At 43.8% G+C, this 14,734-nt stretch overlaps 1 protein-coding gene across 4 annotated transcripts in view; it reads left to right on the forward strand.

Annotated features, from left to right (window-relative positions):
- LOC146863860 (uncharacterized) overlaps positions 1-14,734 on the forward strand; it is a 661,357-nt gene that overhangs the window by 632,698 nt on the left and 13,925 nt on the right. The window contains exon 12 of one of the 4 annotated variants that reach the window (XR_014969566.1): positions 8,858-8,992. The exons of the other annotated variants lie outside the window; for them this stretch is intronic. The gene's annotated coding sequence lies outside the window, so the exon portion shown is untranslated. The remainder of the gene's footprint in view (positions 1-8,857; positions 8,993-14,734) is intronic. 4 annotated transcript variants of the gene reach the window in all.

A 14,734-nucleotide genomic window follows, 5' to 3' on the forward strand; every position in this document is an offset into this window, starting at 1 on the left:
ATTTAGATGGACCCAGCAGGACATATCGTACCTAGGCATTAGACTCGCGCCAACCATTGCATGCACGGTGCCCCTAAACTATGTGTCCTTGATTGAGCACACAGCTAAGGCGTTAGACACTTGGGCGCACCTACGATTGGCTTGGTTTGAGAGAATTGCAGACGTCAAAATGACAGTGCTTTCCCGCATTCTTTACCTCTTTCAAACAATCTCCATGGCTCCTCTACCGAAGGCATTAGCCCAACTACAGTCCCTTATCAACAAATGTGTGTGGGGGGGAGCAATTGCGTCTCTCGCTAGCCCAAATGGTCCTTCCGAAAAAGATGGGGGAGTCGGCCTTCCCTTAATCAAGAGGTACTATCAGGCATCGTGCCTTCGATACATTGTGGAATGGAACAGACCTATGTCTGATAAGCACTGGAACTTCATGAACCAGGTGGTAGCTGGAATTAATATCTGGCAGGAGATTTGGTTGCCTCGCAAGCACAGGGCTTGGGGGCTTTATCTTCACCAGTTACCTCCCCAGCATTGAGTGCTTGGGATGCGGTGGCGATTAGAAATGGCTGGACCACTTTCTCCTCGCCGATGACCCCAATTGTAGACAACCCGGACTTTCCACCGGGCCGGGCCTCATCAGTGTTCCAACAATGGAGAGAAGAAGTTTGCAAGAGACTCGGATCTCTGTTTGACACCGAAGGGCTGACTTCGTTTGACCAGCTAAAAAGTGACTATGGTCTCTTAGCGACTGATGAGTTTCCATATCGCCAGGTGTAACACTGGGTTACAACGTCCTTAGACTACAACAGGATGTCCCGATCTCTCACAACATTCCAGAAATGGCTGATATGCAAGAAAGACGACCGATGCCTTATTTCTGAACTTTATTTTATGCTCACTACAAAACGCACAGGGCAACGCACAAAGGCACAAATCCGCTGGGAAACGGAGTTGGGGAGGGCACTAACTGCCAAAGAATGGGATAACATACTCTACCACGCACACCACACAGCCCACAACACTACAGGGGCGGAATCCGCTGTAAAGGTCTTTTTGTACTGGTACTACACACCAGCGCGAATACACAGCTGGGATAAAAACAAATCTGAGCTATGCTGGAGAGGGTGTGGAATGCCGGGAACTTTAGTTCATCTGTTATGGCACTGCCCTAAACTACAGCACTATTGGATGGAGGTCCTAGAGAACATTGACGAGGCATTTGGCACTTCTATACCTAGGCTTCCGGAACATACCATTCTCGGGCTGTTGCATCCCCGTACTTTCCCTCTACGCTCCTTGAAAGGTAGACAAAATTGCATTAGCCTTTTAGCAGCGAGGCAAGTCATCTTGGCCCAGTGGGGAGCAACCACTGTCCCAGAACTTAGTGCTTGGCTACATCGACTTTGGCACATCCTTGCTATGGAGCGATTGTCCCTAGTAGTAGATCGGAAAGGGGATGTCTATGTGAGCTATGGGCCCCTTTTCTACATCTTCTATCTAAAGAATTAAGAGAGATCACACAGAGAATATTCATCTGTGGAAAGGCAGGACTGTGTACATGAGGTAATTCAGTACCTGACGGCAATTAGTGCCTTCCTGTTCTTCGTGTATACATTAGTCTTCACGTTTGTTTTTTTGTTTTTAAATGTCATTTTAGCTGCTGTGGGTGATTTATTCCCCTACGTTCAAAACTATCAACACTGCTGTTTTCACTTTCCTGAAATCAACTTAATATGCCGCAATTCCTCTGAGGGTAAATAGACAGTGGTCCACTGGTCTAATTCGTTTAGCGTTTATATCCGCAATATAGAGTCTAATATGCATACCCTCTACCTTTACAGACCACCACATGAGGGTCTGTATCCTGACTGAACCACGCCCTAGGTTAGTTAGTAGGCACATTTATTTTATTTTATTTTCTCAAGCATTTTACACAATGTCTCCAATGAACTTACCGGCTTATTTACATCCCCGGTTGCCCCCCCCCCCCCGTGCCCCTCCCGTCCTGAGGAAGACCCGCCCGCAGTGGACTAAATTACCCTCATTGCACCAGGGTTGAAACGTCAACACTCTCTCCCTCTGAGCCTGTACCTGATGCCACCCCAGTCCTGCCTTTCCACAGATTAATCTTCTCTGTGTCACAACAGAAAACCATCAAAAAAGAATATTTTGTGAATCCACAAGGGACAGGCCGATTTGTATAAACTGGCACCACTAGGAACTATGACCAGTTCTACGATGTACAAATTGAATGATTATTGAATCTACCGTTTGGATTGCCCTGCTCTATTTTTATCTATCCTACGTTATGAGCACTTCTCCCCTTCACACTGCCCTTTGGAGTAACCTTCACTTTAGATTGAACATTGAATGTAGTGACCTGTCATAAGAGATTTTGAGCAATAAACAGTCCCTATTTGTAGCGATATTTGTGTGCCTTTTGGGATTTTGGAGGATATTGCTGTTTGCATTTGTAATGAGAACCTTGGCATTTTTGTGAAGAACTAGCCGCTTTTTTCACAACTACATTTCAGGGCATTCATATCTTATCATGCCTGCTAAAGATCTTCTTAATCTTCTTCCAAAGATATTATTGAGACTCAGCATGTTATTATAAACCTACCAAAAATGTTTCCACTCCGGAAAATCACAAATATTTCCAGTTCTTACTAAGTGCTGCAGCAGTAGTATCATGGGATATCTTGTTAATGACACAAACCTTTTAGGTAATGATAGGGGAAATTATGTTTCCACTAATTATTATCCTCAAAAACCGACGGATATGTTCTCAATATTATGGAAATGGCTGTGGTGATATAAATACGGAACCAGCAATTTTCTCTGTGGTTTCCATTATATTCTGCATTAAGGTTATGCCCCTATGAAAGCAAAATACACACAATTGATGGACGGAATGCAGAACAAATCAAAACATTCACCCCCAGTCAAGAGATCGGGGTTAAATCCATCATTCTTTTGCTCACCATGCCACCCCAGTTTAGACCTAGCCATATGCAAATCAGTTTTGACCCTGCGCCTCATGGGAACAGTCCAGCCCGAACTGCCAAGCCAGGTCCTCCCTGGACCGGAAACAAGCATCCTAGGACCGGTTTCGGGGTTTCACCCCTCTTCAGCCAGGATAGCTTGATTCCAGTGGCACAGTGAGCCCAGGACCCACGTCTGGGCATACCTGGCGCACTTCGGGCGAGAAAGCAAAAGACACACAATTGATGGACGGAATGCAGAACAAATCAAAACATTCACCCCCAGTCAAGAGATCTGCGTTAAATCCATCATTCTTTTGCTCACCATGCCACCCCAGTTTAGACCTGGCCATATGCAAATCAGTTTTGACCCTGTGCCTCATGGGAACAGTCCAGCCCGAACTGCCAAGCCAGGTCCTCCCTGGACCGGAAACAAGCATCCTACGACACGTTTCGGGGTTTCACCCGTCTTCAGCCAGGATAGCTTGATTCCAGTGGCACAGTGAGCCCAGGACCCACGTCTGGGCATACCTGGCGCACTTAGGGCGATAAAGCAAAAGACACACAATTGATGGACGGAATGCAGAACAAATCAAAACATTCACCCCCAGTCAAGAGATCTGGGTTAAATCCATCATTCTTTTGCTCACCATGCCACCCCAGTTTAGACCTAGCCATATGCAAATCAGTTTTGACCCTGCGCCTCATGGGAACAGTCCAGCCCGAACTGCCAAGCCAGGTCCTCCCTGGACCGGAAACAAGCATCCTAGGACCGGTTTCGGGGTTTCACCCCTCTTCAGCCAGGATAGCTTGATTCCAGTGGCACAGTGAGCCCAGGACCCACGTCTGGGCATACCTGGCGCACTTCGGGCGAGAAAGCAAAAGACACACAATTGATGGACGGAATGCAGAACAAATCAAAACATTCACCCCCAGTCAAGAGATCTGCGTTAAATCCATCATTCTTTTGCTCACCATGCCACCCCAGTTTAGACCTGGCCATATGCAAATCAGTTTTGACCCTGTGCCTCATGGGAACAGTCCAGCCCGAACTGCCAAGCCAGGTCCTCCCTGGACCGGAAACAAGCATCCTACGACACGTTTCGGGGTTTCACCCGTCTTCAGCCAGGATAGCTTGATTCCAGTGGCACAGTGAGCCCAGGACCCACGTCTGGGCATACCTGGCGCACTTAGGGCGATAAAGCAAAAGACACACAATTGATGGACGGAATGCAGAACAAATCAAAACATTCACCCCCAGTCAAGAGATCTGGGTTAAATCCATCATTCTTTTGCTCACCATGCCACCCCAGTTTAGACCTGGCCATATGCAAATCAGTCTTGACCCTGTGCCTCATGGGAACAGTCCAGCCCGAACTGCCAAGCCAGGTCCTCCCTGGACCGGAAACAAGCATCCTAGGACCGGTTTCGGGGTTTCACCCCTCTTCAGCCAGGATAGCTTGATTCCAGTGGCACAGTGAGCCCAGGACCCACGTCTGGGCATACCTGGCGCACTTGGGGCGAGAAAACAAAAGACACACAATTGATGGACGGAATGCAGAACAAATCAAAACATTCACCCCCAGTCAATGAAGGCTAGCAGGGGTGTGCATCTCATCAGGAGGTACGAGTTATCAAAATGCATTTTGTGACTCTTAAAGTAGTACTACTCACATACTAGAAAATGCAAATCACAAACAGCTGGAAAGGTACACCTCCACCGCTAATTACACCTCCATCGTTATGCAGAGATCTCCACCATGGTAGCAGAGATATATGCACACGTAGGTTTATGAAGTATTTGTAAATGTGGGATGGAATGGTAGAAAAATTGGGAATAATTACTTCGAAAGGAGAGGAGGTTAGGGGAATTTTCTGGAGGGGGTGGGTGGGTCATGATATTGCAATTCACAAAATACACTTTTAAAGTTACTACAGTCCTAAAGGTATTTAAACAGGCTCAGATGTACTCCAACCCAGACTTGGAGTAAATCAAGCACCACATATGGCCCACTGGTACTCCTAGTGGTGAGACACTCCCATAGAAAACAATCGAGTAAGGGAATAGCCCATAGCTACTAAGGTTCATTAATCACATTAGATATTTCAAATTATATATATTTTTAAGTGATAATGAATGATCAATAATTGTTTTTTAATCAATTGATAATGTACAATTCAAAAGAATAAAATAAACCTAATTTTTTATACAAAATGTAAAAGTTTCTAAATAAATAAATAACTTTTTCCCATATACTCAATAAATATTAACAAAAATGTTAGTGAGGGTGAGTATTTTTTTAAAGAATTGCTGATAAGTAATATTTATAAATTAGATCAATAAATGTAAATAATTTTATAGTTAACACACATTTAATTTGATGAATTAATGTGCTGTAAATGTTGACATTTATATTATAAATTAAAATTTGTTATTTGTTTTTATTTAATTACGTTTATTACATTTCCCCTATACTCTCCCATCGGGACCTCTCCACAACAGTGATGGAAATTTCATCAACAGGTGAAAAGTTTCTTGTAGTAACTTTACTTTTGTAAATTCTGCTCTGTCAGGTTACACTCACTCATTTGAGGGGGTGAAGCTATGTAAGTCTACACCTACGTGTAAATTTCCTATTGAAAATGGTGAATAGCAAAAGCAAAGTGGAGTTACATGTAGGTATAGAGGTAAATATATGAGTGTGTATATTTGCCTTTATGAATTGGACCGATCTCTTTTCTATACAAGACAACCTTAGAATATCTTATAGCTTCCTAAAAATTGAACCCTTCTGGACATCTTAAGGAAGCAATGCATGTAGTAGCCTCTCCATTGTGTCATCTACTTGATATCTCCTTGGACCAGATCATAGTCTGATAACTTTTAATTTTCATATAGGCACCCATCTATGAAAGAAAACTTTATTGGTTTCAAAATGTCCATCTAATTCTCAAGATACCTACTCCTGCAAAGCTGAGAACATGCAGTTGCTGGCTCAGTTTGTTGTTAGACGCAAGAAAAGCACTAAATCACTAAATCAATTTTTGTGATCGTAGGCAGGGTGGATCTTGGTTGGCAGTGGTGTCACCAGCGTTGTATTTTTGTAATTATCGGAATAATAATTTCTTTGGCATTTTTCATATAAAGACGGCGATGATTTTTATTATTCTTAAGCCCTGATGAAGTTCCCATATATGGGAACTAAACGCTTTGGCTGAGCTGCTTTGTTGTAATAAGGAATTACGCGTGAAAATAAAGAACATAAATAAAGGTTTTTGAACAATTACTACACTTCCCTTGACTTCATCATCTGATGCACCTCCTATTGGTTTATGGATTGAGGACGTGTCGGCGTGTGGGTATTGCGGGCCGGAAAGTCAGACGAGGAGGCCAGATATAGTGGGCTATAGTGTTGTTTTATTGAACAGTCTTCCGACCACTCCTCGAGTTCTCCGCTTCCGTCTTCGTTCTCCCCGTTATCGCCAGCCGAGAGTTCCTGCCACGATCTTTCGACCACTCCAGTCTCTTCGGATCCGCCTTTTCTGTGGGCGTCTGGTTGTAGGTAGGCGGTACTTCCGGGGCACCGGGTGACTCCTTCCGCTCCGTCGTCACTCCGGATTGGACCCTGAAAGAGAGAGAGGGGTGGGGACTCCGTTGTCACGGACGCTTTGGAGATCCTTCGGATTTGTGAGTCCTGGAAGGGATAGCTCTGGAGAGGAGGTAGTCCGGGTGGTGGGCGTGAGGGATTGGAGACCGGGGGAAAGGATCCGTCACAGGACGACAGGGGCATCGCACAATGGCGGATGCCGGAGTGTGCGCAGAAAACTTTGCAGAAAACAAAACTAGCGTGAGGTGCAGATTGGAAAGTCCGCCTTTGGGCTTTGTTACTTTTGACATTATTGGAGTTTGTCACCTTCGCAAAACTTTTTTTTTGAGTCAATTCACCTCCAAGATCTACTTTCTGAGGTGTTTTCTAGCAGCTGTATTTTTAATACTTTGCCAACTTACTGAAATTGGAGAGGTTGATGAAGATAGGCAGTGCCAATGTCACAAAATTGCATTCTCTTGATTTAGATTTTTTTCCTAAAATAAGTTTTGAAGAGGGAATCTAGGTAATTTTAGTTCCATCCCAGCCCTTGTGTTCTGAAAAATTCCGAGACCGCTACAATATCACCCACTTTTTCAATATTTATTCTCGTGACACTGATCGATAAATTTGAATTTGGTTCTCTCACAGAAATCATTATGTTTTGTATTTTTAACCAAATTTATTGATTTTAATGTAGTCGTACAAAAACATATCGGTTACAAATGTCATACCAGCTATTCCAAAGAGGGTATGGACATATTGTGACAGCAAATATTGCACAATAAAAGGCATTGGTTCTAAACAACGTAGAGGTAAAAAAAAAAACATAAACTGCCAGGTCATACAAGTCACAGCTAGGAGACAAATACTTAAATGGTGAATGTGTGAGCCGGACCTCATTGGCCGACCCCGAATTTTTAAACATAACCAACAATATGGACTCGAGACGTAACATGTAGAGCAATCGTTCTAGGGTAGAGGAAGACTAAGGATTCATACAAAATGTTAAGTGAACTCAATAGTTGACCAGTCATCTAAGGACTTACTCGGGTCTAGGGCTCTTCTGAAAGCACTTGTAATTTGTATATTAGAGTTTCCCATTCCATTGAAAGGGAGGCCCAACAGAGGACGCGGGCCTCCTCTCGCCAGAGGGACACCGATTCGGCCTTCCCCCACTGTGTGCCAATATTGCAGTCCTGGTAGACTGCTTGCTTTCCAGTGCATCACAATGGGTCTCTGAACCAGCAACAGTGCCAAGTCGAGAAAGTGGTTGATGGCGCTCCCTGATTTCTTGCATTTGAAAAGTCCCAGACTACCACATTCCATGGAGCACAGTCCAGCCGAACCTGTGACGTCTGTCAGCGCGTCTGTGACCGCGTCTGTGACCTCTCGCCATTTTGCCAGTTGCCACTGGACAGCTCCAAAACATGTGAGCCATGTCAGCATTGTGTGCTCCGAATCTGGGGCAACTGGCGGTATTGCCTATATCCTGTGTAAGCGAGCTGCGTGAGATACTCCTTATGTAGAATATTATGCTGAATATATTGGAATTTTGCATTGTGGTAGAGTTTGCATGGATACCCTAAGACCCTATTCCATTCTCTATGCGTCAGGGTGCACAGAAAACATTATGTTAAAAGTTATTTTATTTATCTTAATTGTACTAATACAAAGCAAATACTAATGCAAACTTTGAGAGGTCAAATACCTGCAAATAACTAGATACAAAAGGTCTATATTTGGTTGTTCTCACTGCAAGTGATGTATTTCCAAACTATACATTATGTGCAGCATTAATGTATTACATCATATTGCATTGTTTCGTAACAACACTTAATATGTTAAAAATATAAAAAATAAGTGCAGGGTCACAGTTCTAATTCGATTGAACGCTGGGGCTGCCGAATACCAAAGCAACCTAGTTTTAATTCCACCTCATGCCCTGCTCTTCTACCACCCTTCACTTTATTTCCCCTTGTCTCACTGTTGTGTTTATTTTTCTTCTCTGTTTTCTCCCTTTGTCATGGTTTTCATATCTTTTGCTAATGCTGTATTTGTCCCTTTTCTACTTTTTCTCTCTTGCCCTGCGTGAAGGTCTGGTGTTGAGAAATAAGTCCCTGTACCCAAACATGAGCGCTGGTGGCCACCACCTGCTCAAATTGAGCATTGCTCATGAACTGTATAAGTTCAGGGAGGCGGGTGTACTTTTACCTATTTTCTACTATGACTATGTACTCCGGAGTTTGTTTTTTTATAATCAATATTTATTTTCATTTATGGTTTTAGTAATGCAATGGACGGATGCCCCAAACCAAAGGAACAACCAAAGGAAGGGCGCTTCTGGTAAAGGAAGGCAGGAGGAGAGGGAAACAACAGGCAACATACCTAGGCAGACTCAGGACCAAGAGCTTTGCAGAGAAGGTGGGTCATCGGTTGTTTGTAGAATTTCCTTAGGTCCATTTCGCACTGAAGGGCGAAAGGCAATTGCTTCCAGAAGGAGAAGCCTTAAACAATTTGGGGCATATTTATGAGAGCTTTGCGTCATGCTTGCACCAAGCAATGTGGTACATGTGTGAGGCAAACCTCTAAGTCAGATTTCTGAAGCCACACAAAGCCACTTTGTGTGGCTTTGAATGGCTTCAAACATCTGGAGTAAGGCAACGCAGCGCAAATCACTGCGTTGCGTTCCTATGCTCAAGGGAGGGTTTCGATGGGCGTTGCAGTGGGTGTTCCCAAGCAACTCTTATGGTTTTTGAAGCATTCCCAGATTTACAAGGACTTCTAAACCCGGTAAAGCGCCAAAACCTTACGCCTCCTTAGGAGCATGGTGCAAGGGTGCCTGAGTTAGTGCTAGGTTGCCAAAATGGTGCCACCTTAAAGGCAAAGTACAGGAATATGCCGTATTGGATAAATATGACACATTCATGCCCTTTCCCAGTGATGCAGGGCAGTGCAGCAAAGTGACATGCTGATCTGCCCTGCACCCCAAAAGTCATAAATATGGCCTTTGTATCTAGGCTGTAGTAGTGGCAAATAGTGCTTGAGGGGTTTACATTAGGTGTGTAGCTAGATGTTAAGGGAGAAATATGTTAGAAAAATATGCAGGAATTTTCTTGTGTAAGGCAAAATAGACTAGGCCGAGAGCCTTATAATTGACCCTTTGTACGATCGGAAGCAAGTGCACTTTATCGATGTAAGTGATCCTATCGATTGAAGCAGCACAGATCTAGTGGTTTTCTCCTCACCAGGCTGGGCTCTGGTGAGGGTGAGGCTCTGGTGAGGGTATGCCATGGCACAAAGAGTAAGTGTGGTGTGGTGTAGGGTTTTCCCTGCAGATTGGACTAGGAAGGAGGTTTGTCATGCGGACTCAAAACCCATGTGTGGTGGAAATATGTTTAAGTTGTGTCGGTGGGTGCACTGCAGTGGGGTTGTGGGTCTTCTGACCCTTCTCCTAAGCCACTACCGCGGGATGAAAGTGCAACCTGTCGCTTGGCGTTTTACTGGAACCAATATAGCGTGGGCTTGTTGCTGTTTTTCCTATGTATTGGTAGGAGTTTCTACAGGCAATTGAGGTTCAGCATGGTCTGCTGACAGCCCCAGGGAAGTTGTTCTTGGGCTCAGTATTGTGCTCATATACTAGTAGAGTTACGTTATACAGGGCCAGCTTTAGCGCTGGTGGCGCCTGGTGCGATAATCTTTTTTTGCGCACCCAGACCCCATGACCGCCTGCTCAGATTCTCTCACTACCACAAGGCAAAAGTGCCCCATATCTCTCAAATCATAAATTATTGCTAAAAGCAACCCCCCTGAGGTCAGCGCCCCCTCCACAGGTCAGCGCCCAGTGCGGCCGCACCTGTCGCACTGCCCTGACCTTATATTGTCTTTCAGTGTGGAATTTGCTGTCTTGTCTGGCTCAGTTAGGGTATTTAAATCCCCCTGGTATCTAAATAGTGTTTGGCCTGGCCCTGTGTTCCCGGATCCATTTTGTCCCTGCATCCATCCTCCCTTTGTGTTCCCAAAGGCTTGGTTGTCATTCTCACATCCTTAACGCTGTGTATTTGGTTCCTCCCTCTCACATTTTCAGTGTTCTCGGTCCCCTACGCATGCTCTTATTACTCTGTGATGGGAGAGAAGCGACTTAAAGCAATTGGTATGAACAGAGCATAAGTTATCAATTCCATTGCATTACCTAATGAGAACTGTTCATAAGTGGGTAATTTAAAACGTGTCCTTCCCGGCACTATAGAAATGGTGCTTGCACCCACACAGGTTACCGATCTGTGTTACAATTTAAGAACCTTTCTTATGTTTCTCTTAATGTGATTCAAATAGCTGCTTTCTCTGAGCTCAACTTAGCTGCAGAGAATACATTTTACAACAGCCCTTTACCATTTTTGTTTCTATTCCATTCCTTTCACATTTGAGACAATAATAATCAGAATTAACACTCAAATGATGGTTATCAAAATGTTTCACTCAGGTTACATCACAAAATAAAGGTCATATATATTGAATTTGAATGACAAGTTCATTTGTCCATCTCAAACCAGTGAGAGTTCCATAAATCAGTAGTCTTCAGATTTTGAAATCCACTATTCTTCAGACAAGTTACAAGTCCAACTCACATCAACTGTCCGTCAACACGTTTTCGTGACTATGGGCCAGCCTAAGATTCACCTAATCACAGGGTTTGCAACCACTAAATGGCTTCTTTAAATGTACCAACCCCACTTTGCAATTCTTCAACAGATTAGCGAATTGCAAATTGGGGTTAGAAAGGCATAACGAATACCTATTGAAAGACGCATGTTAAGGGTGTCTTGCCGAGCGCACTATCTGGCTGCGGGATCAGTAAATGTACAATAAGCTGGCGCCTTGCGGAAGCAAAGCACTGTGTACCAAAAACGTGGGTGCAAGATAAAAAAGCACACAAGCTTTTTTCCCTAAAAGACAACCCCGAGCCACGAAACAAGTTTGCCCCTCAAATGTTAACAAGCATTGGTAAATGCAGGAAACTATGCTACAGCCAATAGAACTGGAGGAAAAGTAAGTGGCCTGCACACAATCCAATGAAAAGCCAGAAAAGAGAGGGGGCGGGATGTAAGCTTCTTGCAAGCAAAACCGACGAACCAAGCCTAAGCCCCCTTAAAAGGAAGCCCAAACCCAACTACCGGGAAAAGCCCAACTGACAGTGGACATTAAAAAGTGCAAAAAGCCCAAACAAAACAAGCAACGGAGTGGAAGGCATGGCGAGGGAGGCAGCAGTAATACAACATTGGCATTAACAGGAGGTTGTAGGAATCATTCTATATTCAAATGTACCCAGCTAGGGTGCTGAAGCTGATCACTGACAAACAATAACAAAGCAGAAAACTAAGAAAAAAATAGTCTGTCAGAGAACAGATAAAGAACCTTAGCGGAATGAGATGGTACTAAGTCCATGCTCTGTGGGGGGAATAAAAGAGAGAAAGGAGGGACAAAGAGGCAGGACTGACCACTAGCAAGCAGGGATTTTTAAAGGACACTGTCATAGACAAATGAAAGGCAACGTCTAGAAAGGGGATTGACTTGATGCACACAGACTGAATACAACAGGTCTCGAAAAGATAGCACATGCGCTGTCTAGCTCGACCTACAAAAGTACACTTTCCAAACCAGCAGAGAATCAGCATCATTTCTTCAAAACAAAAGAAACACAGTTTCATAACCACATTGCACCAGAAACACCTCTTTAAAAGAAACTAGCACTATGCTCAAATAATGTGCTATCTGTCCACTTCAACTAAAGTGTAATTGTAAATACAAAATGTGCCACGGGAGGCTGGCTTGCGCAAAATTTGAGAATAAGTAACTGCTCAATGGTTGACTACAGCCCATCACACGCCTGTGTTGTCTCAAGTGTGTCCCTAGAATCTTGCAAAGTTAAAGTGGAAGGCTGGTTACACAGGCATCCACTCTCCTAATTATGAAATGAGTCTGTTGTTATCGAATCGATGTTCTAGCCTAAGAAAGACAGCGCAACAGGGTTCCATTTTTATCAAACTATATGTTTCTCTTCTTTTCTACTTGGGGTTTGGGGCTGTAGCTGGGCAGGAGTGAGAGCTTACCTAGATGAATGAGGTCCTGGACACTCTGAGGCAATGTGACTCATTGCTAGCTAACGGCTAGCACCCACTGACCTGCAAATGTCACATGCGCTTCATGGGATCGAGTCACAAAGGCATTTATGAGTATGTGAAGTAGTACTACAGGAGTTAGTGTGTGACGTGGCGATAGGGGTCAGAAATAAAAGAAAGTTGGAATAGAATCTGTGGCACCCATACAAACACACTGAACGTGAGAGTTGGAATTAGTTTGGGAGAAAGACAAGCAATCATTGGTTTCTCTAACTACTAACTGCTTCTAACTCTACAATGTGGGATACCCTAGCTACTTGTAGAAGAAAGGAAAATTACATTGTTAAGACGTGTTTCTCAAGTTAAAAAAACAAAGTGCCTCTCTGGTTTCCAGTACTGTGAAACCTGTAAGTGTGGTATCCACACGACAGAAAACAGTACACAAATACCTAAAGACCGCCTGCAATATAGAGGTCAAAGCTTTGGAAATCTTGCACAATGTACACTGCCCAGTTCTGCTTTTGCTGTTAAAATGTGAGCCTGTTTGTCACCAATCTTTCAATATCCTAGTGATTCCCATTATTCTTGCCCTAAAAGAAAAGATTGACATGATGGACAGTGGTGGACCAAATTAAGCCACAAGGTTGACAAAATTATGCAGCAAGAAAATACAAATTGTGTGGTATAGTTTGGCACAATCTGTAGCAGTATTATTTCATTAAATTGTATTTTTAGCAACTAATTATAGTGCCTCAGCAAAGCTGCACCGCATTAGTACTAACACTTAAATACAGCAATCAGCTAGTGGAAGGTGACAAGTTAACCTTTGCAAAGGATCTGCCGTTGTGCAGAACTGGTGCATCGATTTTTGTTTAGTGAGTTTTGATTCGTAAGAGCTAGAAGTTATATTTGGGTAAAATCAACTAATTAATCAGAAGATGGCGGATTATGAGTCTAATGCAACAAATGTAGGATTATGCGAAAAACACTCCAGAAGTAGAATAGCGTAATGCCAGCGAATCTGCCTTTAAGGTATAGATTCTATAGTTCCCTATTGTGAACATTATCGTCTAAAAGAGTTGTCTCACTTCACAAGCGCATCTGCGAGCCAGTATAAACTTTCCTTCAGCACTTCTGTCACCCAAAAGCTTTGAATCATGAGGAAAAAAGTTAGGGCTGGACCGTTATGGCTATAACCAGAAACAAAGTGACATATTTACAAGGAGTTTACGCCACCAGAACGTCACTTTTTCCGACGTTCTGGTGGCGTTAACTCCTTCGCCTTATTTACAAAGTGGCGATAAGCCCCTTAATGTGGCTTAACATCGCCTTGTAGGTAATGCCCCTATTCACACAGCACTTAGCGTGAAAGGGATGTGCACTGGGTGTTGCACTGGACGTTCCGCCGCAACACCCATTGCTTATTGACGCTGCCCCATATGTACAAGGTATGTGGCAGCGTCAAAAATATCGCCAGGGAATACCTGGTCTTAAGCAGGCGATACGAGGAGAAATGTTTAATTTCTCCCCATATTTTGCTCTTTCCATGTGTGCTGCATTCTGCAGGACACATAGAAACACCAAATCATCTGTAAGGATTGTTTATGTGCAGGAAGGTGTCCTGTGCAGCACATGCACTCTTGCAACATCATGCAAGGGTGCCTGCGCTGGGGCTCGGCAGCTTTTTTAGCGTCAGCACTAGGGGAAACGCAGAGTCGCGCCGTATTCTTGTAAATACGGCACATCCCTGTGTTTTGAAACTGAGGGAGTGCGGCGTTACCAATTTTGACGTTACAGCACGCTCGGCCAGTTTCTTGTAAATATGCCCCAAAATGTCCATCTGGTACTTGTGGCTGCTGAGATTCATAGGAGTTGTACAAATGCTGTGCATATTGATCCTGTGCGGAGCTCTGCTGCCTTTTTGATAAAATCATGCAATACATACACCGTAGAAACGGGGCTACTGGAATTATGCAATACTGCCGTCGTTGTATTTTCCACGTAATTATGGATTTGCCGCATTTACCACATGATACATCATGTGCTG

The sequence above is a fragment of the Triturus cristatus genome, chromosome 2_1, assembly GCF_964204655.1.
Source record: "Triturus cristatus chromosome 2_1, aTriCri1.1, whole genome shotgun sequence".
Lineage (NCBI taxonomy): Eukaryota > Metazoa > Chordata > Amphibia > Caudata > Salamandridae > Triturus > Triturus cristatus.